A 24761-nucleotide genomic window follows, 5' to 3' on the forward strand; every position below is an offset into this window, starting at 1 on the left:
TGGGACGGGGCGGGGGGGGGGCACCTGAGGGCACTTAGCCGCCCGCCCCGGCTGCCTGCTCTGTCGGGCTGTCATAAGCAGAGCAGCTGAAGAGTGAGGTCTGTGGACCGCGAGCCACCTCCCCGCGCTGGGGATCAGCCGGCCCAGGAGCAAATAACCTTGGGACCCTGTCGCTCCAACTAAAAGGGGTCACCAGCCCCTTGACCTCCAAGGAGCTTGACCGAAGACAAATAAACTCTCCTGTTTGCTTAAGGAAAGGTCTGCAAGCCCAGCGCCCTGGAGGAGACCTCCTGCCTTCCACACGGAGTAGCGGACCTACATGGCCCCGGGGCCCGGCCAGCCGGGGTGCAGGCCCGGGGGAGGCCGGGTCCCCCTCCCTGCTGGGGCCCTGTCGTCCCGTCCACCTACTCTCCACGTATAGGCATCTTGCGTTTCTTAAGTGGACACCCCGTCACGGGGGCAGGATGTCTCTGACACTCCGGGGGGCGGTAGGGGGAGGGGTGCCTGGCCCACAGCTGCCCTGGGCACAGGTGAGGCTCTGGGAACCGACGGACAGAATGCCAAGTGGACAGACAGACAGACACTCCACCCCGGGCATTTGGAACTGGTGAGCACAGAGTCTCGCTTCTCTGGGTGGCCAGGCCTTGCTTGTACCCAAAGAGGCTGAGGACGGGGGCCCGAGGGCAGGTGGGAAGCCCGGGGCTCCGTCACCTGCCCGGGCTGCAGGGGCAGCTCCCAGGCTTACTGTGCTCACCCTTCTGGCCGCGCTGAGCCGCATCTGGAGGGTTCTGTTCCTTGAGGGTGTGGTCCCGTTTTACTGACAAGACCCTTCCCCGGGAGGCGAAGTTGCTGGTCCGAAGTGGAGAGAGGAGATGGGGGGGCGCCAAGGTCCCCTGGACAGGCCCAAGCCTGGAACCTGCACTCCCCAAACCATGGCCTCGACAGGGCAGCTTCCAGAGAAATCTCCGTTTCTGAAAGAACCAACCCTTTCCAGAACCTTCCCTGGGGTTCTTAGCCCTGGCTGCCCATCAGAATCAACTGCGGGGCTTTGCAAAAGGCGGGTGCCCTGTTGCAACCCCCACAGAACCAGGGCCAAGAGGGACCCAGTCAGTCCTGGAGCCACTTGGACACACCCACTGGGTCCAGCCTTGGAGCAGGCCGGCGGTCTCCCTTTGTTCAGGGACTCAAAACCCCAAGCCAGGCTGAGGACAGGGCAGGAGGGGACAGGCCACCCGCAGGAGGAGGAAGTGGGCTCTCACAGGCCTGGGGAGGCAAGGGTGCGTTCTGGGTGGGCTGGCAGCTCGACGGGGCGGAGACAGTCTCGCTCAGCTGGAGGAGGCCTCACCCCAGGCCAGAGCTGGTGGCCTGCTTGGGACTGTCCACCTGGGACGGGGAGGGACAGGGAGGCCAGGCTCCCAAGTGCTGGCAGCAGCCAGGAGGACAGGCTGCAGGTGGAGCCTGCGAGGTTAAGGCAGGGCCAGAAAGATGGGATGGCTTCCGGCTGAGCTCACCCTGCCCCAAGGCTCTTGGCGTTGCAGGCGGAGGCCCGCAATTTCTCTTCCACAACCAGCACCACTTGCCCTCCCACCCTGGGGCAGGAATTGCACAGAAATGCCAGCCAGTCGACTCACCTGGGCCCTTTCTTCTCTGAGCCAAGATGTGGGGCAAGGCGGGGGTGGTGCTCCTTTGAAAAATCACTGGGGGGGGCGAAGGAGCTCCAGCCCGATCACTGATTTTTCAAAGGCGCGCCACCACCGCCTTGCCCCCTCCAGCCCCGTGGCGCTGGCATCAAGGGGCAAGCGACTCCTGCAGTCCTGCCCATGCCCCAGCGCCGAGCGCTGCTCCTGCTCTGGCTGCACGTGTACCCCAACACCCCAAAACTTGTTACAGGAAATCTTACAAAAATAGGAACGGAAGCCTCCAGAGAAGGAAGGAAAAAGGAAGAGGCATCTTCTGGAAAGCCAGGTGGATTCCTCGATGCCAAAATTGGCACCGCCACCAGACACTCACCCCTGGGGTGACAGACGTGGGGAGATGGAGAGACCCCACCACAGAAACATTCCCAGCTGGAGCTGCAAAGAGCCCCCTCTGCCCTGCCTCCCTAACAGCAGGTTCACACCCCTCCCAGCAGGACGGAAACTGCCCCCATATTAACCCCCTCTTCCTGGTGACTCCCCGGGAATTCAAGGTCCAAGCTCCTTCCTCCTGGAAACCTCTGCCCATCTCCCCAGAGGGTGGGTGAGGTCTAACCCCCCCACACACCAGCTCCGCACTGTCTGTCATCCATACCGAGTCAGCACACCCCTGAATGTCCCCGCTGTGCGAAAGTGTCCTCTCTTCCCAAAGGACATGCTAACCCTTCAGGGGCAGGGAGTGTGTCTGGTGTGACTGGGTTTGGTCTGCTTGCCAGGGACCAAGGCAACGAGCAGTCAATCCCTCTTAATTGCTTGACTAGATCACTGGCCCGCCAGCGTGGAATAGTCGCAAGAGGTGTGTGTCTTTCTATGGCTGCTGTAAAAAAAAAAAAAAAATCACGAACTTAAGAGGTTTAAAATAACCTGAGTTTATTATCTTGCAAATGCTCTAGGTTCTAAGTCCCACATGGGTCCCACCCAAGAAAAGTCAAGGTGTCAGCTGGGCTGTGTTCCTTCTAGAGGCTCTGGGAGAATCTCTTTCCGTGCCTTTGCCAGCTTCTAGACGCCACCGCACTCCTGGGCTCCTGGCCCCTTCCTCCGACCCGGCAATGTGGCATCTCCGTCATCCCACCTCCCTCTGACCTCAGCCAGGAAAAGGTGTCTGGTTTGTTTGTTTTGGGCCATGCCCACAGCATAGGAAGTGCCCAGGCCAAGGATCAGACCCACGCCACCGAATGACAAGGCCGAATCCTTCACCACTAGGCCACCAGGGAACTCCAAAGGGCCTCGGCTCAAGGACTCAGGACTTAATCAGGTGGCAGAAACATCCAAAGAACGCTCATCCGAGGTCCTTAACTTTATCCCATCTGCAAAATGCCTGTGGCCCGGAGAGGTGACCTAGTCGCAGGCTCTGGGCCTTCAGGAGGCCATTTTTCTGCCCGCCACAGGGTGCGACGAACAGCTGCAAAAGTAGGTGGGGATGTTTCAGTGATGGTATAAATGGGACTCAGCCTATTAACCGAAGTTAACAGAATTCCACCTTGCAGGACTGCTCAGAGCCTTTACCAGGCTAATGAGGGTAGGGAAGAGCTAAGAAAGGCTCATAGCCTATGGCATTGGGCAAATTTATGGCTACATGCACCTGACCCTAGAATCCTTTTCTGGGGCAGGCCGCAGGCTCAGGAAGAGCTGCACTCTCACACTCTGGTCCTTCCTGGGCTCCCCTCCTCTCGGCCTTTCCAGGCCCAGCAAGACGTCGCCCAAGGCCACACAGCAGCCAAGCTCTGGAACAGGAACTACGGCTGAAGGTGAAAATTGTAACTTGAGCCTTTCTTCCTGCCTGTCGGTCACGCTGAGAATGGAAGTGGCAAAACTGCACCTGCCTTTTGCGTTTAAGGCTCTGACGGGCCTGGATGAGTTGGGATCCTCCCACAAGCCAAAGCCCCCAGAGCCTCTGTGTGGGTGACTCTGACACGAGGACTGCGGGGCGGGGGGGGGGGGGGGCGGCCCTGGGGATTAAGCTAAGCTTCTGTTCCGTCCCTGGCCTGCCAGGGAGTGTCACCCCATCTGAACCAAAGGTTCCTTTGACGTCCTCTCCGCACAAACGCCCCTCAGACTCAGCCAAGAGAGCTCTCAGCACCACTTCCCCATCTGCTTTCAGCCTCTCTTCCTCTGAGCATCGTGGGGGTCCCAGCATCTGGGGTCAGCCCTGAGAACACACACCTGAAACACTGGAGCCTGGCCAGCGGCCTCTTGTCCGAATCAGCCACGTCTGACCCTGGGGACGTTGTGAAGACTGGGTCCTGAAACCTCTTTGTGGCCAGATTCTCATCACTGTGGGACGTTCGGGGAGATGCCCTAGAATGTTCAGGAAGCTATACAGCCACCTGTATATGAGGTCAGGACCAGCTAGGACTGCCTACTGCAACGGATGGCCCACCCTTCTGAGCTCTTTTTTTTTGTCTTTTTGCCATTTCTTGGGCCGCTCCCACGGCATATGGAGGTTCCCAGGCTAGGGGTCAAATCGGAGCTGTAGCCGCCAGCCTACGCCAGAGCCACAGCAACGCAGGAACTGAGCCACGTCTGCAACCTACACCACAGCTCACGGCAACGCCGGACCGTTAACCCACTGAGCAAGGGCAGGGATTGAACCCTCAACCTCATGGTTCCTAGTCGGATTCGTTAACCACTGCGCCACGACGAGAACTCCCCTTCTGAGCTTTTGATTGGCTGATACGATTGTCCGTCGCCAACCCAGGGAGCCAATGAGGTGAGAGTCTGTGGTCCAGGTGTGGCTGCTTTGGCTGATGGCTCCCGGAGCAGGTGCACAGGCCTCTGAACAGACACCTAGATACACGTTGTCGTGGGTCCGGTTCCTGATGGAAGGAAACTACGCGTTCCGTGACCCTGTCCCTTCACCAGAGAGCGAGTGACGCGGCTCCTGTAAGGTCGTGGGAGGTGAGCGTGGTCTCGCCGTCCCTGCCCTCAGGGGAGGGTCCACCCCTCCTCTGGTCGATGAGGCCTCCCTCCCCTCGGAGGGACGGGGCCGACACCTCCTATCTGCCCAGCGTTTGTAATCCCCGCTGGGCAAAGAATGACTGAGGCAAGTTCTCAAACTCAACCTGCTTTCCGGGGGCCGAGGAAGGCAGAGTCTGAGCGGCAGAGACCGCACGCCGACCGCACGGCTGGGGAGAAACTGGCTCCACTGTGCACAAGCGGCCTTGGCATCAGGAACAAACCCAGCCTCTCTGTGTCCCGCCCCTCGGGGCAGCAGATCCCATCCCCCCCCCCCCATCCACATCTTCTGCAATTTGCATTTCAGGACCCAGGGGCTGTGGGGTGCGGGATGCTCACAGGAAGGCCGCCAACCAGGGCTCGGGGTCACTCACAGCGACTCTGCCCCAGTAAGCCCTGACCCTGCGCAAGTCTGCGCATCTCCCGGGGCCTCTTCCGCGAGGGGGGCCGGGAGTTAGGCTCCTTGGTTTCCACCGGACCTCCCAGCCCCGCAGTCTGTGCAGAACCTAATTCCTCTCTGTACTTTCTCCCTGAGGCCAAATCTGGACAAGTGAGTTCTCCAAAGGAGCCTCTGGTTCCCTGGCATCCATACATGCTGCTGTTTTTCTGCCTGTATCTTGCGGCTCCTGAGAAAAGATTGCCTCATCTCATTGCACGGCGTGGTGATTATCAGCTGTGCTTTGGTCACTGAAGAAATTCCAGCCATAAATAATGATGATTATAGAAATAACAGGTACCCCTCCCATGTCAAAGCACTGGCTGCCATGGCTTTTTCTTTTTCTTTTTTTTTAACATCACTCTGTGCCAAAGGCCTTCAGAAAAGGAGTTAATTAATATCCCTTGCTGTGGACTAATTCTCATTTCAACATGTGGCTGTCATTTCCCTGTCATCATAGCTGATTTACAACAGGGTTTAATTAAATTCTCTGTGCATTATTCAACATTCTCCAAAGACAACACCAGAGAGGCCCGGGGTATTTAAAATGTCACCTGCTGAGACATATCACCTCTTCTTAAATAAATATGACAGTGATCAAACTTTGGCTAATTACAGTGACTTAGTTATTTGTTTGTATGTTTTAATATTTAATTGCTTTCGTGTTCATCCAATTACTCAGCAACAGCAAATAGAAATTAACTTTTTATCAGCGTGTTCCCAGCCTAGAATAAGCACCCCAGAGCCTCTGCACAAGGGCAGCTCCCCAGCCCGAGAGGATGGCCGTCACGGTCTCAGCTCAGTGCACGGGTCGATTTAATTAAGGGAGAACCCTCCCCGTGTCCGCCCCAGCATCAAACTCCATCAGGGATTTAGTTCTACACTGCCACCCCGTGGCCACTTTGTGCAATTGCCCCAGCTCCTTCCGATGCTGACGGTTCTGGGGAAGGAGAAAGATGACTGCTGGGGACACACGCGTAGGCTGGTGTCTTGAAGTTCCCACACCAGCAACCTGCATTCTCCCCTCACCATTGGGGGCGCTGTCTTCATGGTCCTCCAGCTTTGGGGGCCTCCTGCTCCCCTTTAGACAGTTCAGCCCCTGCCGCCAAGCTCCTGGACTGAGGCGGCACCAACCTGAGAACACCTGTGTGACTGGGTTCCAGCAGATGGACGCACTGTCGGTTAAGAGACGGGATCTGGGATGTGCCCACAGGTCCCAAGCAGGGCTCGACCAGACCCCGGACGGCCCCAGCCCCTCTGGCGCTGTCTCCAAATTTCCCACTTGATCCCTCCAACCAGTGATTTGACGTTTTGACATTTTCTCTTCGCCCAAACCTATAACCGCAGCATCTCAGAATCTCTGCAGAATATTTTTTTTTTTTTAAAGGATGGGCGATTAGGCCCCTTCTGCAACTCTTCAGTGATTCCAAATTAGATAAGCACTTTCTGCCTCCAGCCTAACCCCACAGCCTCATGGGACCCTGGCTTAAAACATTCAACTTTCCAAAAATAAAAATAATCTTTCCCAAGACTTACATCTTATCTCCGCAGCTCAGCTGTAAGCTCCTTAAGCGGGGGGGGGGCTCCAGAAACGAGCAGAGAGAGACTAAACCGCGGTAAGGGCTCCAGAAAATACCAACTGGTTCTCAGCCGAACGGCCCAGGAGTGGCCCTTGCAGGGCGCCTCGCTCACAAGGGGGCAGACAGGTGTCACGGAAGGAAATCCTTGTTCCTTGAGCACATCAGGCCTACTAGCCCCTGGCTGTGCAAAGGTGGCCAAGCAATGCAAAGCCACTGTCCTTGGTGCTGGAGTCTGGGAGGAACCAGGAGTAATTATGAAGGAGTTGAGGTGGGTGGGGAAGAGGATGGGGGTCCCAAAAGGGCCCCCAAATGAGGCAAGCTGGCCTGAGGAGCCAGCAAGAGCCTGCCTGGGAAGCCACGTGTGAACTGGCAGCTGGAGGAAGAAAAAGAATTTTTCTCATTTAGCAAGGAATCCGAGGCCTTTGGGAAATTTTTCCTGGGGGCCCAGAGTTTATGCAAATGAATCCAGACCAGGAAGAGGGGTTCTAATTGGTCCCAGCGGTGCTGTCCTGGGGGGCGGGGTCAGAGCCACAGTGCCCCACCTGTGTGAGCCTCTCTGACAGGGTCCCCGAGGCCCACACTGGCTGTCAGAGCCCCTCTCCTCAGATCCGGAGACTTTTACCTTAAATTCCCATCGACGCCTTATTTTCCTTTCTTCTCAGGCTGATTCCTTGGAGAAAGCGACGCGGCTTCAGATTCCCTGGCTTGGCTGAGAACCGCTGAGAAACCGGAACAGTGAGAGGGCAGAGAGGACGCAGTGCAGGGGACAGAGAGGGGGCCGGCGCCCGTGGAGGGCTGCACCTCAAGGCCACACAGCTGCCCTGCACCGTGGGAACTCACCAGCACGCGGTGGGCGCCTCGTTAGAGCTCAAGGCCACATGGAGGCTCCAAAAGCCTAAAAACCATAACCCGGCCTTCTCCAGACTCTGCGGGACCCCGATGATAACCTCGGTTGATCAGGGTGCTTGACCTTTTGGGGGGCACGACAGGGTGACACGGTGACACGTGGGATCGGTTGTCCCGTGGCCCGGGTTTCAATCCCAGTTCTGCCACTTCCAAACTACGTAACCTTGGGCACTTACTTAAAATCGGCCTCAGTTTTCCCATCCGTAAAATGGGAGTCATTCTAGGACACCATTTATAGGGTCGCGGGGCAATTAAGTGAGAAGCCCTGTGTAAAGTGTGTGAGGTAGTGCCTGCTACCAGTCCTGGTGGTTAGAATCACCCCGACCCCCTTGGGGGGTGACTGTCATTCCCATTTCAAAGTGAGCGATCAGAGCACAGATCAGGCAGCCACACAGTGGGAGAGTGGAGTTCGAAGCCACGACATAACCTCAGGTGCACACACCTGCTCTCGCATACGACAGGGGTCCTGATGGTGGCTCTGCCATGGCCCCCTTGGACCTTTGATGACGTCTATGGACCCATTTAAATGTTTGAGGTTAAATACATAGAAGGATAATGATAACCAATGCTACTGAATACCAGTTCTTAAAATAGTTTTTAAAAGCGAGACAGTAGGGTATATGAGCTTCTTTATTAATGCATTAAAGACAGCATAGTTGCTGGTTTAAAACCACCACGATTTCTGGATTTTTTTTTTTTAAGCAAGCGAAGTCTTTATGACAGGAAAGCAACAGCTCCCAGGACAGCTGGGAGGCGGAAGAAGAGCCCTCCCCACCCCACATTGTCCTATAGGGGTTTTTCTCCCTTACGGGAGGGGAGTACCAACGTGGAGTCCAGAAAGATGTGATAGAGACACCATAATTTCTGAGGAATGAAGAGTGCTAGGAATATTTCGAGATACCTGCAACGGTTTTAATAGAGTGGAGAAATAGCTATGAACTAAAGATCGAAATTGACCTGGTCTCAGCTCCTGGGCTTCCTGAATTGTCTCCATAGACCCTAAGGGGTCATGAGCTCCAGGCCAGGGACCTCGGGTATCCACTGCTTCTCCGTGAACATTTGCTACTCTTCTCTGGGATACAGATTCCCCTTGAACTTCTGCTGAAAACTAGCGACTCCCTTTCTTGGGGGACAATAGATGCCTATCCGTGTGCGTGGACGCATTGTTTGCTGGACAATTGCAGGTGGTCCCCAGACCCTCGGAAGCCCTCCTCGGACCCCAGAATCAGGAACCCCTCTCTCTAAACAGGTGTCAGAGTCCTTATCCTCTCAGAAGCCTCCTTCCATAGGAAAATTACCGTGAGGTCACCCCAGCAGACACAGGACTTTGAAAAAGAAAGAGCAGTGAGGAAATTTGACCGACCAGGAATTCCCGGCATGGCTCAGCGGTTAACCCATTTGACTAGCATCCACGAGGACGCAGGTTCGATCCCTGGCCTTGCTCAGTGGGTTAAGGATCCGGCATTGCTGTGAGCTGTGGTGTAGGTCTCAGACGCGACTTGGATCTGGCGTTGCTGAGGCTGTGGTGTAGGCAGGCAGCTGTAGCTCCAATGCAACCCTTAGCCTGGGGACCTCTATGTGTCTGGGGTGCGGCCTTAAAAAAAGCAAAAACAAACAAAAACAAACGAAAAAGTTGACCGTTTGAGGGATAGAAAAAGAGCATCTTTCTCAGCCGTCGACGTCAGGAGGCAGTGTCAGCCCATCACATCCCGAGGGTAATTATTCAGTGGGACCCTGTTGGTGGGGTCCTCCTGGGGGGGAGGCCAGCGGAGGGCTGCAGGCAGGAGGAGAAACAAACCCGGGAGAGATCGAACGTTATTTGATTACGCTAATTACTAATAACGGCCCAAACCAGGAAGCCCACCACACACCAATTCATTTTAAAAGCCATATAATAATGTTTAGGTTAAGGAATTAATTTTTATAGCCACTGGAGCCGTGGAACTTCCACTGTAATACAGATTTATTACAAATTATACTTTCCCCTCAAGTGGTTAATGCAGAAACAGCAGAAAGGACTCCTTGATCAGTACCCCCCCGCCTCCGGCTAGACTGGAAACCACGGTGGGTGTTTGCTGGGCTGCTGCCCCGCCCCCAGCCCGCGCCTCCCAAATGGCACCTGCCTCCCGCCCCAGGGCCCCCCCCCCCCCCCCGAGCTGCATCCTCCTCGCTTCCCACGGAGACACAGGGCGCCTGGGTGGCCTCAGCCCTGTGGCGCTCTGCTCCTGGCTGCCTGGTTCAGAGCCTGGAGGAGGAGCAGCAGGGGGGGCGGCGGTGGCCCAGAGCCCAGCTGTGCCCGTGCTCCGACTCTCAGCCCCAGGAGGTTTGCGTTCGCTCTCTCCCGACATCCTCCTTGCCTGTTTGGAGGAGCCACTGTCAGGAGCAGGTTTGGAAACCCTGGGGTCCTCAGCCCCTCCCTGGCCAGCTCGCCCTCCAGCCTCCCAATTAACCAGAGCTGTGCCTCCGTCCGCAGAAGCAGCATCCTGGACCTAGCGTGGCACTCCAGGCGTGGGGAGGCGGGCATGGGGCCTGGCCGCCTGTGAATTAAGGCACATGTGGTTCTGATGGGCAGCCTGCTGGAAAGCCTCCACCCAAGGCCCTTCTCCCTGAAAGACTCTCAGAGCCGTTTCTTCTGTGCTCACTCCAGGCCAACTGAGAGGATGCACTTGGAGGCCTGAGTAAAAGGGCCTTGGGCCCCAAGGAACCACATGCTGAGAAGCGCCAGGCCCTTGGGAATGGGTAGGGGGTACTGAGTGGACAGTGCCATGCCAGGAACTCCTGTGTTTCCAAAGCATCGACGTCACGCCCCTCCCAAAGCCCCAGGTTCTTTTGTTGGTCTGTTTGTGTTTTCGTCACACCCACGACATCTGGAGGTTCCTGGGCCTGGGCTAGGGATCGAACTTGAGCCACAGCAGTGACAACGCCGATCCTTAACTGGTAGGCCACCAGGGAACTCCAAAAGCCACAGGTTCTTGGGGACAGAGATGCTTGACGGCAGCCCCGGGGGCTCTCGTCCAGACCCTGATTGGACAGCAGTGACAAACCCCAAACCCGAGCACAGAGGGTCTCCCGCCACAGGTCCCAACTTGGCTCTCCCCACCGACCCGTCCAGCCATCCCGCCCAGAGACCACACTAGATAACTGACGCGGGCGGCTTCTCCTTTTCTTTCCCAAAGTTGGGATAAAATATACATAATAGGTATCATTTTAATCATTCGTAAGAGGGGGATTCTTTGACATCACCTGCAGTCACAAGGTCGTGTCACTGTCACCACTACGAAACCCTGTCCCTGTTATTAAGCACGAACTCCCCCCTCCCCCTCCCCTCCCCCTCCCCTCCCCTCCCCTCCCCCCTCCCCTTCCTCCTCCCCCCTTCCCCTCCTCTCCCCCCTCCCCTTCCCCTCCCTGTGAAGGAGGAGTTCCCCTTGTGGCTCAGCGGTAATGAACCCGACTAGTACCCATGAGGATGCAGGTTGGATCCCTGGCCCCACTCAGTGTGTTAAAATCCGGCGCAGCCATGAACTGTGGTGTAGGTCGAAGATGCAGCTTGGATCCTAGCATTGCTGTGGCTGTGGCGTAGACCAGCAGCTGCCGCTCCGATTCAACCCCCACCCTAGGAACTTTCATATGCCATGGGTGTGACCCTCAAAAGCAAGGAAAAAAAAAAAAAAAAACAAAACCCACAAACACCTGACCGAGGCCACATGACAGCTTCTCCGCCTTGCTCTCCCCGTCGGTCAAACGGGCCTCTTGGGAGCCCTTCCGCTGCCACCACGTGCAAGGGGGCGGGGCGAGGGGAGCAGGTGCACTGAAGAGCCAGGGCTGCAGAGGCGGAGGCGGAGGGCCCCGCTGCCCCAGCTCTCAGGAGCCCTGGAGTCCAGGGTGAGAGGTAAGGGCACCAGATGCCCAGGGGTTTGGAATCCGAAGGAAGGCCAGCGCACCTCCAGATGAGGCACCATCACGGAATCTTCCAGAAGCAAAGTGGGGAGGCTGTGAGACTGCGTGGATCTGAAGGCCACGGAGACAGGATAAGTGCCAGCCGTCCCCGGCCCCCCAAGCAGTCACGCTGGGCTGTGGCTCCCTCTCCAGGGACCGCATGGACGGCAGGGCCACATCCTCTGGTCCCCACCCCGAGAGGCCCCAGCCAGAAGGGGGCCACAGACCCAAGACGCTGCAGGAGGAACGGCACCCAAGCCAAGCACCGCAGTGGGGGAGGGGGCGGAGAGGGGCACCCCCCCATCAGACCCACTCCTCTGTCTCTTGCCGGAATGACTTCCCAGCTAAACCGGAGAGCCATGTGACATTATCACCAAGGTAAATACATCACTACAGCAGGGGGCAGGTTTAAAAGCTGGTTATTTATCCAACCAGCCGGAAACACGGCCGCGAAACCATCCCCCTCTGACAGGTGAGCGGAGGTGGGATTGCCTTTCAAACATGTATTTACACGTCGCTCAGTTGGGTCAGTATCTATTTGAAAGCGCACGTTTTCAGGAGACTTTGTGCAGGGGGAGGGGGCCTGTTGGTCCTGGGCCTGGAGGTTGTCCCCGACGGCATCCCGATGACAGCGGCCACCTGTTCCGGAAGAGCTTCCCTCCGGGCAGAGCAGGGTTTTCAGGGACCAGGGCTGTGTCTAGAAACGCAGTTTGGATTCATTCATTACCCGTTTAAAGACCCTCCTGCCACATGAAGTCTCACCGGAGGGACCAGGGCTGCGACGTTAAGGCTTGAACTTGAGGGCAACGCAGCTCAGCCTGTAACAGGTTCCTTCTGCATACGCGCCTGGCCCGGGGAGGGAAGGGTGTCTTGAGAACCGTGCCCGGGGCCTGTTCTCAGAGCTCTCCTGGTTCTGCCCACTGGCTAATTTCTCTTTAAGGATAAATAGGCCAGAGGGTGATTATTTATTTATTTATTTTGCTTTTTAGGGCTGCGCCCATGACATATGGAGGTTCCCAGGCTAGGGGTTGAATCAGAGCTGCAGCTGCCAGCCTGCACCACAGGCACAGCCACGCCAGATCTGAGCCTCATCTGCAACCTACACCACAGCTCTTGGCAATGGGGGGCCAGGGATCGAACCTGCATCTTCATGGATACTAGTTGGGTTCGTTACCACTGAGCCACAATGGGAACTCATGCAGACGGTGATTTTTAAATACTACTAAATAAAATAAATGCTTCAGACAAGGGAAATTGGCACAACATTATGTCAGCTATAATTTAAAAAAAAAATCTTAATTCCTCAAAGGCAGAAAGAATATTCCAGAAAGTCTCAGACTTGAAAACCTGTCCTGTTAAGAGAGGCAACCAGCCGGTTTCCAGGGTCAGTGCTACATGCCCCACAGTGGGGCTGGGGCCTGGGGAGTGGGAGAGGGCAGCCTGGCTTCAGGGACCAGGGCATGGCAACCCCGCGCCCCCCCCCCGCCCACGGGCACCCCTCTACAGCCTCATTAGCAGCCCCCCTCCACTCTTGGGGCTGTTGTCCTGCTCTGGGAGCAGCGATGGCTCTTCCCCGGGGTCACGCAGGCAGGAGGCCTGTGCCTTTCTGACATGTGTCAGGTCAAATCACCAGCTCTCCTGAAAACATCTCCCTCATCTGTCACCCTCGCCTCCGGCCACCTCATGCCAGCAGTGGACAGAGACACTGACAGCTCCCTAATGATGCCAGGCAGGCGCCCCCATAGCACTGCCCTTCCGGCTCACCAAAGGCCAGCGGGCCCGTCATCACGAAGGTCACGGTCGGCGGGGCCTGCACCCCTGCTTTCGAACAAAGCACAACCGAAAGCCAGCAGCCAGGGTGGCGTGGCTGGGAGGGAGGTGGACCCTCGCTTTCCCGCCGGCCCATCCGTTCCAGGCTGCGGAGGAAAAAGGAGGCACCTGCTCCCCAGGGGTCTGCAGCGTGTCAGCCCCTCTGAACTTCTGGTCGACCACCGTGTGCACAGCCCAGCCCGCGTTTTCTGTACCACTGTTGCCCCTTTGGTCTTGTTTATATCATCTTCGCAGCCACGTGGGCCTTTCAAATCCTGCACCAAGACAGAGACGCACGCTCCAGCCCCTCCATGCCCCCGCCCACTCCTGAATGCTCCCTGCTATTGCACGAGCCGGCCTTCCAGAAGGTTCCTCCACTGGCTACACTGTCCCTGACCCTCACATGGGCAGCGGAACGGGCACCCAGGTGTCTGCGTTCTGGCAGCTGCTACTGCCGGGCAGACGGGCAGGCCTTCCTTCCCAACGGGGCCCCTCAGCTCACCTCTGCCCCCTCTCTCTTTTGGTGCCCCCACCCCTGGGAGATTGTGGGACAAGAGGGCAGCAAAATGAAGAGGCACCGAGTGTGGCTGGGTGCACAGTGAACGGGGGAGAGGGGGGTGCCGGCCCCGAGCAGCCGGGATGGGATCAGGTCTCCCCCGGCCCGTCTGGAAGGATGCAGCAAAAGATGGCACCCCCAGCAGTGGTGGTGGCTGGACTGAGAACCTTGGTGGGAGGCAACTGGGAGGCCAGGATGCTGGCACCAAAGCCCTGCAGAAAGGACGATGCTGAAAAGCAGAGGGGAAGGAAGTGGGAGGGGCTTGGTGGGTGGGGAGTGGGGGACAAAGAGGAAACCCTCTCTGGCCTTACTGGGCCCTGGAGAGGAGCAGAGGGCAAAGGCAGGGCCCTGGCCCCGTCCTTCCCCCAGCCCCATGGCCCCCCGAGGCAGCCTGGCCCCTCTGCCTCTTGGGGGACCACCAGGCACACCGCTTGGCCACTGCCACTCTGGGTGCCCCACTGATTTGTTCTAAAGTGGGGCCGAGGGGACCACACACAGCACAGAGGACGTCAGGGAGAGGCTTGGCTGAAACGAGAGCCCTTGGCTGGCCCCCCAGGTCCCCCAGGGCTGGGCACACACCCACGTGTGCAGTCCAGGCTCCAAGCAAAGCAGGGAGCCAGGGCATTGGTGCCCGGTGCCCAGATGCTGCCCCTGGGCACACAGATGGGACTCGCTGTCCAGAAACATCCTCAATAGCCCAGCCTCCAGCACGACGCCCTTCTGAGTTCACTGGGCTCCGTCACAGCGAAATCGACACCCTAAGGTGCCATCTCTCCTTTTCCCGTTATTCCTCAGTGCAATTGGCCAGGAGGAGACTTGCAGTGGAATGAAAACTGTTAAAAAAAATACCTGGCCCTGGGAGTTCCTGCTGTAGCTCCGTGCGTTAAGAATCCGACTAGTATCCATGAGGACTCAGGTTCGATCCCCAGCCTTGCTCGGTGGGTTAAGGATCTCGCATTGCTGTGGCTCTGGTGTAGGCCGGCGGCTATAGCTCTGACTTCACCGCTAGCCTGGGAACTTCTATATGCTACAGGCGTGGCCCTAAAAAGCCATAAATTAAAATAAATAAATAGCTAATCCTATTTTAAAACATAAAGACACGGCTTCTAATATTTCATCAGTAAGTAAAATGCTTGCTATCAGTTTTGTAGACAACCATTATTATTTGATAAAACTATTTAAAATGACTATTCAGGAGTTCTCATTGTGGCTCGGTAGGTTAAGAATCTGACTAGTATCCATGAGGATGTAGGTTCGATCCCTAGCCTCGCTCAGTGGGTTAAGGATCTGGCATTGCTCTGAGCTGCCGCATAGGTCACAGATGTGGTTCGGATCCCACGTGGCTGTGGCTGTGTCATAGGGCAGCAGCTGCAGCTCCACTTCAACCCCTAGCCCCAGAACTTCCATGTGCCATGAGCGTGGCCATAAAAAAGAATAGCAATCCTGAGAAACAAAAACCAAGCAGGAGGCATAACTCTCCCAGACTTCAAGAAATACTACAAAGCCACAGTCATCAAAACAGTGTGGTACTGGTATCAAAACAGACAGACAGACCAATGGAACAGAATAGAGAATCCGGAAATTAACCCTGACACCTATGGTCAATTAATCTTTGACAAGGGAGGCAAGAACATAAAATGGGAAAAGGAAAGTCTATTCAGCAAGCATTGCTGGGAAACCTGGACAGCTGCATGCAAAGCAATGAAACTAGAACACACCCTCACACCATGCACAAAAATAAACTCCAAATGGCTGAAAGACTTAAATATACGACAGGACACCATCAAACTCCTAGAAGAAAACATAGGCAAAACACTCTCTGACATCAACATCATGAATATTTTCTCAGGTCAGTCTCCCAAAGCAATAGAAATTAGAGCAAAAATAAACCCATGGGACCTCATCAACCTGAAAAGCTTTTGCACAGCAAAGGAAACCCAAAAGAAAACAAAAAGACAACTTACAGAATGGGAGAAAATAGTTTCAAATGATGCAACTGACAAGGGCTTAATCTCTAGAATATATAAGCAACTTATACAACTCAACAGCAAAAAAACCAATCAATCAATGGAAAAATGGGCAAAAGACCTGAATAGACATTTCTCCAAAGAAGATATACAGATGGCCAACAAACACATGAAAAAATGCTCCACATCGCTGATTATAAGAGAAATGCAAATCAAAACTACCATGAGATACCACCTCACACCAGTCAGAATGGCCATCATTAATAAATTCACAACCTAGAATAGATTTACAAGGAGATCCCGCTGAATAGCATTGAGAACTATGTCTAGATACTCATGTTGCAACAGAAGAAATGGTGGGGGAAAAACTGTAATTGTAATGTATACATGTAAGGATAACCTGACCCCCTTGCTGTACAGTGGGAAAAAAAAAAAAAAAATTCACAAATAACAAGTGCTGGAGGGGCTGTGGAAAAAAGGGAACCCTCCTGCACTGCTGGTGGGAATGTAAACTGGTACAGCCACTATGGAGAACAGTTTGGAGATACCTTAGAAATCTATACATAGAACTTCCATATGACCCTGCAATCCCACTCTTGGGCATCTATCCGGACAAAGCTCTACTTAAAAGAGACACATGCACCCGCATGTTCATTGCAGCACTATTCACAATAGCCAGGACATGGAAACAATCCAAATGTCCATCGACAGAGGATTGGATTCGGAAGATGTGGTATATATACACGATGGAATACTACTCAGCCATAAAAAAGGATGACATCATGCCATTTGCAGCAACATGGATGGAACTAGAGAATCTCATACTGAGTGAAATGAGCCAGAAAGACAAAGACAAATACCATATGATATCACTTATAACTGGAATCTAATATCCAGCACAAATGAACATCTCAGAAAAGAAAATTCTTGTGGTTGCCTGATGGGAGGGGGAGGGAGTGGGAGGGATCGGGAGCTTGGGCTTATCAGTCACAACCTAGAATAGATTTACAAGGAGATCCCGCTGAATAGCATTGAGAACTATGTCTAGATACTCATGTTGCAACAGAAGAAATGGTGGGGGAAAAACTGTAATTGTAATGTATACATGTAAGGATAACCTGACCCCCTTGCTGTACAGTGGGAAAATAAAAAAAAAAAAAAAAGAATAAATAAATGAACGAAATAAGTATTCCAAAGCGGCCATTGAATTATACCTTTTCTGTATCTGTTGAGATTGTCCAGTCCTCTTCTGTTTAAACCTTAATCTGTTGGAGGTCCTTCTGGGCCACGCTGGGGGCTAGGCTATAAGTTTTAAACGGGACAAAAGTGACAAAAATCAACTTTTTGCGGGTCTTGGAATTCAGCCAAAGGCAGACAACAAGCTAAGAAGCTCTTGTTCCTGGAAAGCTGTTTGCTCAGGTGAGATGAGCCGGGGCTGGGGTCTTAACCTGGGGCTGCTCCCCACTCCAGGAGGTCAGGAGCCCAGCTGCATCGGGGGCAGGGGAGCTCAGGTCAAGGGGAAAACCCTGCAGCTTTTTAAGCTCAAGGCTACCTTCTGAGCGGGGACAAGCAGAAGCCAGGCAGAAATTCCCCAGGGAGAGCCTGGAAGTGAGGGAGAAGGCTGAGCCCTGAAATCAGGGTCCCAACCTGCCCTGCTGCCTGGGGGGTTACACACACTGGAGGACCGAGGACCAGAGGGAGGCTGGAGGGAGCCCCCTCCGCCAGCCCTGTGGAGCTGTGGTCATCACCCCCAGCCCTGGCCCAGGGCCACAAAGCCCCATCTTTTGTGACCTAGGTTCCCCAGAGGAGTGTGGAGTGGACCCCCCCCCCATATTTCTGAAATAAACAGCTAATCACATAAATGAAGACAGAGGCACAGAAGTGGGCACGGTGCTGCGGGGAGCAGCGAGGAGCCTTGCTTAAGGCTGGAACCCGGGGCCGAGAGTAGATTACACCTTTCATCAAACTTCTGTCTACACCCGTGATCCACCCAGATGAATTCAGAGCTTCGGAGGCCTGGGGTCACAGAGAGGAAGCTGGGCTTCCTTTGGGGGCTGCCGAACATTCAATTAACCTTTTGAGTCCCCGAAAAGCAGCCCAAACCCCATCTGCCCACTTTTGCGTGCTCTGCAGCTGACCGGGGGCGGGGGTGGCAAACGCCAGCCTGCGTTGGGGGCGTTCAAGAGAAAACTCTTCAAGCCGCCTGCTTTTTAAAAGAGACAGTACAAAGAAGAATTACGAGAAACCCCCTAAATTACACGTGTGGGTTACAGTAATTGCGAAATTACAGAGCTTGAACTTTATTAGACACACACCCCCTCAGCTTGCACGGTTTTCAAGGGCTGTCTCGAGCTGACAAAAGCCCAAAAGCTCGGTGGGGAGTCTGGCAGGGAGCGGAGCGGGGCTAATGGGAGCCCCCAGTACAGGAGGCTGGAATGCAGGATGGGCCCGGACCAGCGATGTTTCTGCTCCGCAAAGCCCAGTGCCCGCTGCGGAGCAAGGTGCACGGTTTGCAGGCGGAACGGGGACGGTAGCATGTTTTCACTCTGTGGATGCGGCTGTGGCCTGTGACCGGAGGATTTTCCCAGGGTCTTTGAAGGCACAGAATTTGGGCAAAAAAAAAAAAAAAAAAAAAATGACCCTTCATCAGGTCCATCCATCACTATCATCGCCATTCCCGGCTGTACCCTCGAGAGTTTCAAAGATCAGTGCTCTCCTCTGAGAATGATTGCACACAAGCTCTCTTGTTCAACAGCACCCGCTCTCCGCCCTTGGAGACACCCCTCGGTTCCATCCTCAGCGCCTCCCGACACCCCCGCAGTGGGCAGGCTCGCCTCCCAGCTCTTCCTGCAGACACTGGCGAGGCTTTGCGCGCTGCCTCCAAGCCCTGAAGGGAAAGTCCTGGTCCCGCCTTGTAAATCTAACTAAAGCTTCGTGGACGCCCGGATGCGGCTCATCTGCATATCAGATGGACATCCCTGAAGTCGCAGCCCGATAAAGGAAGGGGCTTGGTCTCTTTCCAGGGAAATCAAGTCATTTCGCATCCTACACTTTTTTTTTTTGGTCTTTTTAGGGGTGCACCTGTGGCCTATGGAGGTTCCCAGGCCAGGGGTCCAATTGGATCTGTAGCTGCTGGCCTACGCCACAGTCACAGCAATGCCAGGTCCAAGCCACATCTGTGACCTGCGCCACAGCTCATGGCAACGCCGGATCCTTCATCCCCTGAGCGAGACCAAGGATCAAACCCGCATCCTTATGGTTACAAGCTGGGTTCTTTTCCGCCGCGCCACAAAGGGAGCTCCATATTTTCAATTTTTTAATGAAACGCCATACTGATTTCCAGTTTTCTTGTGTTTTATAACCAGGTTTGGAGGTGACATTTTAAAACTCACCATTAGATGCAGCTTAGGACAAACTGACTGTCTCCAAACCCCTTACTGCCCCCCCCCAACACACACACAGTGTGGATACTGAGCATCTGTGATTTTAAGGTCACAAGAGGCCAGGTCAGCCAGCTCAGTGTCCCCGAACCCTGAACGAGCCCTCCATCACATTAGACCCCAGGCCCCTCACCCCTCTTGCCAGACCTTTCAGCTTCCCCAGAAGTAACACCCCAAACTTGGGTCACCAGACAAGACCCAGAACACCAGGTAAAGTCGAACTTTCTATGCGTAAGGAATTACACTGTAGTCTAAGTAAGTCCCATGAAATATTTGGGGCATACTTAGGAAAAAAGTCATTTGAGATTACCTGAGATTGAGCTGGGCATCCTGCATGTCTTTTTTCTTTCTTTTTACGGCTGCACCTGTGGCCTATGGATGTTTCTGGAGCTAGGGGTTGAATTGGAGCTGCAGCTGCCTACATCAGAGCCACAGCACCGCCAGATCCAAGCCACGTCATCTTGCAGCAACACTGCATCCTTAACCCACTGAGCAAGGCCAGGGATTGAACCCGCATCCTCATAGATCCTCACACATGCTAGTCGGGTTCTTAACCCACTGAGCCACAAGGGAACTCCTCATCCTGCATTTCTATCCACTGAATCTGGCAGCCCTATGAGCCCCGCTGGGAAGTACTCACTCCTCCCCCAACACCCAGCACCCCTCCGGCCCCCTCCCTCCTTCTCTTTGTACCTGCCAGGGACCAAACAGGTTGCCAGCCCTGCTCTCGGCAACCTCTCCCATGGCCCTCCCTCGTGGACCTGGGCTGCTTCTTATTCAGGAACCAGGCCCCCTCCGCTCTGACCCCACATCCTGCCGAGGTGCAGGTGCCCCTCCCCGCCCCCATCACCCCAAGCAGGCACCTGAAGCCACATCCGCTGCTGGAAGACAGGCTGGCTCCAGACTCAGTGGGGCTGAGACACCGACTTTTTAAACATTCATTTTGTTAATTTTTTAAAAATATGCGTAACATAAAACTTACCATTTTATTTTATTTTTTGCTTTTTAGGGCCACTCATGTGGCATATGGAAGTGTCCGGGCATGGGGTCAAATCGGAGCTGTAGTCACTGGTCTACGCCACAGCCACAGCAACACAGGATCCGAGCTGCATCTGCAACCTACACCACAGCTCACGGCAACGCCGGATCCTTGACCCACTGAGCAAAGCCAGGGATCGAACCTGCAACCTCATGGATACTAGTTGGGTCCATCACCCCTGAGCCACGATGGGAGCTCCCTAAAATTTACCATTTTAGCTGTTTAAAAGTGTTCAGTTCAGCGGCATTAAGGACGTGTGTGTTTGCACTCTTGTGCAAACGTCACCCATCCATCGTCCCCAGGACTCTCCGCCCTCCCAAACACAAGTCCCCATCAAACCCGAACTCCCCGGGCCCGCTGCCCAGCCTCATAACCACCGTTCTAGCTGAGGACGTCCTGGCCCAGAGGGTCGGAAGTCCTGAGGATGCCCAGCCAGGAGGCGGTCAGGACAGGGCCAGGCTGAGAAGGACGCCCCTTGGTGGGACCACCGCCAAGCTCCCTCATGGGGCCCCTGATGGGATGCAGAGGCCGGGCAGAGTCCAGATTCTGAGTGCTGCCCACCCTGGCTGGACCAGCAAAGCTGTCCCTGGGGTCTCCTGGGCGCCCCAGCCCCAGACTCAGCCGCCTGAGCAGTGTCCTCGGCACCCCTCCCACGTGGTCACCCCACGTGGCTGTTTCCTTCAGGGGACTTCTGTGTCTCCATGGGAAGCCTCTGATGACATCACTGATCTGGGAGAGGCCACGGCCCGTCTCTGAGTGCCAGGACAGGCTGGCCAGCCTAAGGCCCCTGCACCTGGTGCCTGTTGGTGGCGGGGGGGGGGGGGGGAGGAGGTGAAAAAGAGGAGGCGGGGAGAAGAGGGGGAGGAAGGGGATGGGGGAGGGGAGGAGGAGGGATCTCGTGGGGGAAGGGCAGCAGCCCCAGGCGGTGCCAACTCTCCAAGTAGTTAGCCTTTTTTGGGGGGTGTTCTATTTTATTTTATTTTATTATTATTTTTTGACTTCTTATCTTTTTAGGGCCACACCCGGGGCATGTGGAGGTTCCCAGGCTAGGGGTCGAATCGGAGCTGTAGCCACTGGCCTACACCAGAGCCACAGCAACACCAGATCCGAGCCAAGTCTGCAACCTACACCGCAGCTCATGGCAACGCCGGATCCTTAACCCACTGAGCGAGGCAGGGATCGAACCCGTAACCTCATGGTTCTTGGATTCGTTTCTGCTGCGCCACGACGGGGACTCCTTAGTTGTTAGTTTTTAAATCAAGCAGACGGTTCAAGACCCTCTCACTCTGGGCCACTTTAATTGTTTATTTATAGTCCCTTTTTATTCTCATTCTTCTCTGAACAGGAAGATGTTTCTCCGCCGGGTCTCGCATTCCCGCAGCTCTAACTTGTCTGAGGCCCTGTTGCCCGGGGGCACAGCAGCTGCGCAGCTGGACAGGGTTGTCCACAGACCCACAGAGGGCTGGCCGGGCCCTGCAGCATGGACTTCCCACACCAGGCGTGTCCCTTGGCGCCAGTCCGCCCGCCACTCCAGGACTAAGCTCTGCTGGGAGTGCGGGGCCGAGGCGTGGGGCCAGCCAGCTGGGGCTCTGGCTGCGGGACCTGTGAGAGGACCAGGCCCACCTGCACGGGTGCAGGGAGGAGAGCCCGGTGCAGGGGGGCTTGCCCTGGAAGAGTCCCTGCCCTCCCCGCCCCTCAGCCTCCGGGCCCCTCCTGCTCCACGCTCCCTCCTGGCTCAGACCTTAGCCTTCGTCGCAGAAAGGGTCGGGTTCCCCCATGACATGGTCGGTCCTGCAGTACCTGCCACCGTGAGGGCAATGCACACTACCGGGCCCTTGGGGCCTGCCTGTCCCTCCCTGGGGGCCGAGGTGGGGCTATCTGTCCCCATGAGCGCAGCTGGCCGCGTGAGGCTCAGGCAGTAACCCAGGCCCTGGGCTCCGGTCCGGTTCCGTGCCGGGTCTCCTGGGCCTGCCAGCATCCATTTGACTCTGCTCTCAGCTCCCCCCCACTCCCCTGCTCCCCGCTCTGTCTCTGGCCTCTGGGGAGTCCTCCATATGTGACTATGAGGGGTGGCCTCCGGGTCTTTCATCGGGACCCCAATTCCAGAGATGCCTGGCTGCCTATCTGCATCTCTGTGGATGAGCATTTCAGTAGTAGTTAGTTGGTGACCTTGACCCTTGACCCTCAGCTCTGTGAGGCCTGCAGGTGTGTAAGATTCCAAGGGCCAGCTTGCAAGGCCTCACAAGGGTGCTTTGCCCCAACACAAGCCAAACTCGGACTAGTGCCTCTCGGGCAAGAGGAGGGAGGAAGGGCAGCCCGGGGCCGCTTCCCTCTGGGTCTACACAGACCTCCCAGCCGGGGCCGCGGAGCTACTGCCAGTGGCTTCCTGTGACCAGTTGGCACCTCTCTCTCATCTCCGAGGACAGGGACAGCTTGCATCCCCCCAGGCCGTGGGGTGCAGCCCTCTGACAAGGGTAAAAACTTAGAAACCCTGTCTAAGAAGACAGGCGGTATGTGATGGAGAGTCCACAGCGACTAATATCCTGTTTCCAAAAAAAAAAAAATCATGACATGGGAACTTTCTCGGGGGGTGGGGGGAGGGAAAATGCAGGTTACAAAAGGATCCGTACCATCTGAGCTTAATTTTGGAAAAACAAAAATAGCAAAAACCTGTCCTTAATCTACCTTTGCAGACTGACCCGCAATGGCGAATTTCTCAGTTTGTGAGTGGGACTGTTGTTTGGGCTTTTATTTCTCAGACTTTCTACAACAAGCAGGCACTTGCTAATACTATCAAGGAGAAACCAGAATGGTTAACTTTCTGGCCAAGGCCAGAGCTCTGGGAGTGGGGACCCAGCCCCGGAGGCCGAAGCCCACCTGGGAAACACACAGGCTTGGATCCTCACGACTTAAATTTGCATCAGGGCCTGACCCGTGTGCTGGCCTCGAGCCTGCGTCCCCGACACAGCCGGCTCTGCTTTGCGGGCCCCTCCTGGCTGAGCCTGGGGTCAGCGTACACGTCTGGGAAGCTCTAGGCGCCAACACAGGGAATGCACCTGGCCGGGCTCCGTCATTCTGTCCCACCGCCCAAGACACACAGGCTGGGCCAGACCCAAGGGGGATGCTCTCCCCATTCTCCTTCTTGCGGGGGTGCAGGCAGAGCTGGGAGAAGGGCGGCGGGAAGGGCGGGGGTCTGAGGGCACTACTGGGCTCTGCTTAGAGCCTGAACACATGTCTGGACAAGATGGCTTCACTTCGGCTCCCTGCGGGGGGGAAAAAGGTGCCCATGGGCTCATTTGGAGACGGAATCCACTTGCCTTCCCCCACATGGGCCAAACTGCCCGACAGAAGGGCCAGGGCGGCCCTGAGGGGTTGAGGCCATCCTGAGGCCACCTGGTTCGCTGGTGGCAGAGCAGGTGTCGAGCCCGTCACCTGAGCCCCCATTATCTGGGACTTTCTTGGTCCCCATCTCAGCGGCCTGCTTTGTCCTGGAGCCTAAGACAGACAGGGTGTCTTAGGTCTTAGGAACAGGGGTGTCATGGGTTAAAGTGACCCCAATACCCCAAGGTCACATCCACTCAGAACCTCAGAAAGTGGCCTTATTTGGAAACAGGGTCTTTGCCCAGGTTGAGGCAAGGACTGAGATGAGGTCGTCCAGAGGAGGGTGGGCCCGAGACCCATGAGACCCAAAAAGAGACACAGAGGCCACCTGAAGATGTGGAGACGCAGGCAGAGCCGGAGTGATGCCGCCACTGAGGCCGGAAGAGGCAGGAAGTCTCCTGCCCTGGACCTTCGCAGGGAGCCCAGCCCTGCCCACGCCGTGACCCTGGACGCCTGGCCTCCAGACTGAGAGTCCTTTTCTGTAGCTTTAAGCCGCCCGTTCGTGATTTGTGACAGCAGCTCAGGACCCTGGGTCGTGAGGGGCAAAGGGGCTGGTGAGGCCTGTGCACAGCTAAGGGCTTCCAGACCTGGACCCCAGCCTTGCCACGGCCCCCCACCGCCACCAGTGGCCCTTGGGGTGCAGGGGAAGCCTTGCATGGCAACCTCTTCAATTCTAGCCTTTTGGAGGTCAAGTTCTCTTGGAATAAACTGGGAGGAAATTATTGTCACATTCTGACCAGTTCACAGGGTTCACCGCAACCGATTTCAATTTTAAGAAAAACTTAGATCCAGGGCTACCCGAATCGAAGCAGCTCACAGCACCGGCCTATGGAAACGCTGCAAAGCTTCGTTTTAATGAATAAATTAAGATTCGCTGTTGGCTTTCCAATCATCCCCTTAAACATGTGCGTCTAAGTCCCTGAAAGCTTTTTTCCCTCCCGCAGGATTAAACAATTTCTCAGCAATCACTTTCACGCTATCTTCACTCTCATCCAAGGAGCCCTGTATTTTCAGGGTCAGAAAAGAGGAAAAAACAAACAAAAAAACCCCTCACTCCAAAGC

The 24761-nt window shown here is 55.5% G+C and overlaps 1 long non-coding RNA gene across 1 annotated transcript; it reads right to left on the minus strand.

Moving 5' to 3' along the window:
• Window positions 8184-20081, minus strand: LOC110255961. The gene is made up of 3 exons (XR_002336964.1): window positions 19590-20081; window positions 17054-17141; window positions 8184-9345 (listed from the first exon to the last, which is right to left on the minus strand). It is a non-coding gene; the product is annotated as an uncharacterized LOC110255961 (long non-coding RNA).

This window comes from Sus scrofa, chromosome 12 (assembly GCF_000003025.6).
Source record: "Sus scrofa isolate TJ Tabasco breed Duroc chromosome 12, Sscrofa11.1, whole genome shotgun sequence".
Lineage (NCBI taxonomy): Eukaryota > Metazoa > Chordata > Mammalia > Artiodactyla > Suidae > Sus > Sus scrofa.